Here is a 5,572-nt window from a genome sequence, read left to right on the forward strand (position 1 = left end):
TATATTTCAAGCATGAGTTCGGCAAACCGGACAAAGCAGAAAAGAATAGGGGCTTCTTTTGGCAGAGAGGTTGCTATGACAGTCCCAATGTTTTTCCATCTGATTGTTTTTCCCATCCAGTTCATGTAAACGGTTTACTGGACTGCATAACACAATGTAAACAAATGTTTAATACAAATTATTCAAATCTTTCATGAGCGTATGCTTTTACTTCAAGCAAGAAATCTACTATGAACAAATATAAGTCAAATGAAACTGATAGAGGCCCTTTGATCAAGTAAAAAGCAGAAACTTGTCTGACAGGAACTAGATAAACAAATGTAGGCTCATGTGGGAGGAGAGGACAGCTCTGGTGTTTGTTCCAGGGTCTTTATCTCTGTGCTGGGAACGATCTCCCAAAATGTTCATGTAATACCTTATCTGTGAATTTATTGCCCTGCAGTTTGTTTTGGACATTTTCACACTAGTCTCTTACAAATCCTTTACAATTTAAGGATTTATGTAATGGATAAATTATTTCCATGTTCAAAGTTATTGTAAAATGATGCACACTTGTGACTGCACAAACAAATTTTATGTAAAGTTGCTATGTTGCTTGGCAACCGTAAACAACAAAGCAGCATAGCATGCTAAGGCTAATTAATCATCTTAATTTGTGGACTTACACTTATAATTAATAATAAATGTAGCTGTAAATGTAAAAAAGTAATATTTTAACCTGGATGTTGACAGTGTCAGTTTCAGGGGTTCCAGTGTCCGTTCTTGTCTAACAAAATCCACAAAAGCCATCTGTAAGCACACAGTCTTTCCTCTGGGCTTCTATCTATCTGTGGTAGTGTTCACAGTCTACATGTTGATGCATTTTATCACTGTGTTCTTGGTGGAGCATCACATGACCACCAAAGTGACCCTGGATTGTGGTAAAAATGGGCAGCAATAAATGTCCTTCATACAGAAACTGAATGCAATGACATAGCGTTTTCACACAGCAAAGAGGATCTGTGGGATCGCTGTCCTTCAAAACAGATACAAGCCAAAACACTATTAAACTCATTTTCAAGATGGGTACTACACAAATCTCTAGTTTGGTACACCCTTCTTTTTTTAAGGGATAGTTCACCCCAAAATGAAAAGCCTCTCATCATTTAATCACCCTTATGCCATTCTTTCTTCATCAGAACACAAAGATTTTTAGAAGAATATATCGGCTCTGTAGGTCAATACAATCAAGTGAATGGTGATCAGACATTTATAGATCCAAAAATCACATAAAGGAAAAATAAAAGTAGTCCAAACGACACCACTGTTTAAATCCATATCTTCAGAAGCGATATGATAGGTGTGGGTGAGAAACAAATCATTATTTAAGTCATTTTTAAATGTAAAAGTGGAGATTTATAGTCAAAAATGACTTAAATGTTTATCTGTTTCTTACCCACACCTATCATATCACTTCAGAAGATAAAGATTAACCACTTATGAAAGATTTGATTTTTATGATTTTTTAATCTTCAAAGGTCTGGTCACCATTTACTTTATAGACCTTTGTATAGTTCTACAGAGCTGAGATATTCTTCTTAAAATCTTTGTTTGTGTTCTGCAAAAGAGAGAAATTCATACACATCAGGGATGGCATGAGGGTGAGTAAATGGTGAGAGAATGTTCATTTCCGGGTGAAATATCCCTTTAATTAAACTAGATTTTTATATTTTCTTCAGAATATGAGTGGTACTTGCCCATGCAAAACTCACTGCCACGATAGGGTTGCTAAGGTGCTCTGAGTGGTTGTTAGCATATTGCTAAGTGATTTATAAGGTGTTGTGGGTGGTTGCTAGGCCATCAATGGGTGGTTGCTAGGGCAATGCTGTGTGGTTGCTAAGGTGTTCCGGTTGGTTGCAAGGGAATTGCTAGATGGTTGCTGAGGTGTCATTAGATGGTTTCTAAGTGGTAAATATGCAGTTGCTAGGGTGTTTTTGGATGGTTTATAGGATTAATTAAATGATTAATCTTTGAGGAATTTTGCATCAACCCTTAACTACAATATAGTAGAAAAACCTGCAATTATGCAAATTACTGTATATAATAACACAATTTCATACTGGTCCAGGTTTACTCGCATACAGTAATTACCCTCAGACAGTGAAAACTTCAATATAAAAGTCCTAATAAGCATTATTAGCAATGTTATCTCATTAAACGAAAACATTAATCTTAGTAAACTTTAATAAATGGTGCCTTTCAAACCTGACAGCAAAACATTGACAGCTTTTGAGAAGAGACAGGCAGATTTATCTGCGCTTGAAACTATAAAACAACAAAGCAAAATGTAGCACCTTATTTGCATACTGTACATTTCCTCATTCATAGTTACAGAAGACAAAGTTTACCTGTTTACCTTTTACTTGCCTAAAGCTGATTGTTGATGTATATAAAATGAGGCGTGCATACTAACAGCTCCACTGAAATATTTTGTCAAAATGCCTTATGTAACAATACAAACAACAAAATTATTTTGTTTCAGTTAAGAGGACAAACCTGTATGAATAATTTCAACTTAAATGTTAGTCAACGCAGCCCCAAGCCAGTTCCCATAATTGACTCTGAAACTTTTCCAAGCAACATGCCAATGCTTGTTTACGTTGTACCGTCTACTGGTACAGATTCATAAAATGAACATTTAAAAATACAACAGCTTTGTAGGCTATAACTTCACCCCAACATGGCATATATCTCAAGAAAAGTGACCTCTGGGGCCTGGGTAGCTCAGCAAGTGAAGACGCTGACTACCACACCTGGAGTCGCAAGTTCAAATCCAGGGCGTACTGAGTGAATCCAGTCAGGCTTCCTAAGCAACCAATTGGCCCAGTTGCTAAGCTGGGTTGGGTTAACCTTCTTGTAGTCACTATAATGTGGTTTGCTCTTGGTGGGGCGCGTGGTGAGTTGTGCGTGGATGCTGCAGAGAATAGTGTGAGCCTCAACGCGCGTTATGACTTCATGGTAACGTGCTCAACACAGCCACGTGATAAGATGTGCAGATTGACGTCTCCGATGCGGAGGCAACTGAGATTCATCCTCTGCCACCCGGATTGAGGCGAGTCACTACGCTACCATGAGGACTCCTAGAGCATTGGGAATTGGGCATTCCAAATTGGGGAGAAAAGAAAAAAAAGAAAAAAGAAAAGAAAAGTGACTTCTTGTGGCTATGAGCATACATAAGCACATAAATAAACATCTTCCTGCAGCCATATAGTGATACACTCCACACACTGAAGCTAAAAAAAGCCTCTGTATGGATCATAAATCTGCCACAACACACTTCAAGTCCCTGCTTACTGATTATCAAGGCACGTCTGTCAGCCATCCCCACACTGTTGGGGTACTGCAAGGTCACATCATTTGTTATGAGCACAACTGATTTGCATAGTGCAAGATCTTACAGTGACATCGAAATGCTAAATTACTGGCTCGCCCATGCCAGATCCTCTGTATTGCTTGACAAACCCTCACTGTTCCTCTGTGGACGATGTATGCCAGCGTATAACAGCGACTGCTTTAACACAAAAGCTCTGGGTTTGTTCGCCTGCCATGCCGGGGACAACAGTAGAGTCTTTCTCTGCGATGTAAAGCACTGTGGAGAAATGACCTAGACGGATCAGGGCAGTTTTCACAGTTTTAGTTTGGCGAGTGTTTCTCCCCACATTATACCAATTTCCTTTTTAATGCAGAGATTTAATGTGATGAATTTAACTTATTTGTTTAAACTTTATAATTCTTCTTTTATCCATCTGATGATGTCCATCATTACAAGCCATTTTTATGTAATCAGGGTTTGATGTTACCTCCAAACCACCATGGGTCATTATCTTTGAAACTTACACATAATTCTATAGGACTGTCCCCTTTATACAATATGTCGTTGTGTTCTTAATTTTAGCTTCAGTCACCATTCACTTTCATTGTATGGAGAAAAACAATGCAATAAAATTGAATGGTGACTGGATGAACAAAATGAGGGTGAATAAATGATGAATATATATATTTGTACAAACTATCCCTTTAAATAAAAATATTTACCAATCTGGTCTCATAGAATCATACCTACATTTTTGCTAATTGAAATTAATGTTGCTCATTCTAAGTATCACTGCAGTTTCTACACACTCTCATGGTGAGATCGCCAGAATTCGTACGACTTTTCTGAATTTGGCTAATTCGTATGATATTGTGCGACTGCACTTGTTTGAATTCATATGACTTTCAGTACAGCCAATGACATCGCTGGAAATCGTTTCCATTTAATACCGGACAATTACATGCTTCTGTCCCAAACAACAGCTTCCTATCATCTTTACACACTCTATTGATTGTTAAGTTTAGATAAGTGGTTAGGGTAAAGACATAATATTAATAAGTACAGTATGTCTTTAACGCCTTGTGCGCGAAACTCGCGCTTACTTCGCATTAGACATCCGGGAATTTGCAAGTGATGAAGACGTACGTGTTTATGCGAACAACATCGTGCAAGACCATACGAAATAGCCGACTCATAAATTATGTATGACTTTTCATGAGTTGGCAGTTTCCTGGTGAAATGAACCCTAAATGTGCTACAACAACAATTAATTTTATTCCCTATCACACAAATCTGGAGTAAAATGGCAAATTATCAGTCCATTAACACTTACATTTCGCCCTGATCCTCACACAATGCTATCTTACGACATTAAAACCCTTTTACTTCAGTGCATGACTTAACACGTTTTCATTAAACAGCAAACTACAATTACAAGCGTGTTCAAGCATGATTAAGTTGTACGGTACTACAACTTTTAGCACGAGGCACTTCCAACGTACGAGTCCCGAAGAGATGTCACGTGAGCTGAAAGTGTCACAGAAGCACCATTAAATGACGTGGTTGCTTAGCAATTTTGTGTTTCATGTCACATTTGCTATTTATGACACTATCAGTTAGGTTTAGGGTTAAGGGTTTAAAACTCAATAGAGCGTTAACCTTAAAAATCTAATCTGTTTGGGAGAAAATGTAACTCTCTTTTGGTTCCACACAGTGGACATTTCACCTCAGAAGTGGCGTGATGCGTGCAACCATGTAATAATAATAATTAATAATAACTCCTTACATATAGTTCTTTTCTAGGCACTCAAAGCACTTTACATAGCATAGGGATGATGCGACGGCAGCCATAGTGCACAGAACGCCCACCACACACCAGCTATTGGTGGGGAGGAGAGAGTAGAGTGATGTAGCCAATTCAGGGATGGAGATTGGTAATACGATTTAGCAAAAATGTCGCCACAGTCACGTCATTTTCATCAGATCAGGCTGATGTTTACATATTCTCTTAAATCGCAGCTACTAATAGTACTTGTATCCATGGCAACACCTTCAGAAGTACGCAGCATATTTTATATAGGAAAGTCTGCCACTGAGCATTTCTGGCACTATGGTACACACTACTATTTTCTCAAAATTCTTACAAAAAGGGAATCTTTACAGTATGTTATCTGTCTCTGTACTTGTCCCTCATCTCTTTGTGTGGGCTCAGAGGAATGC

This window comes from Xyrauchen texanus, chromosome 17 (assembly GCF_025860055.1).
Source record: "Xyrauchen texanus isolate HMW12.3.18 chromosome 17, RBS_HiC_50CHRs, whole genome shotgun sequence".
NCBI classification, from domain to species: Eukaryota; Metazoa; Chordata; class Actinopteri; order Cypriniformes; family Catostomidae; genus Xyrauchen; species Xyrauchen texanus.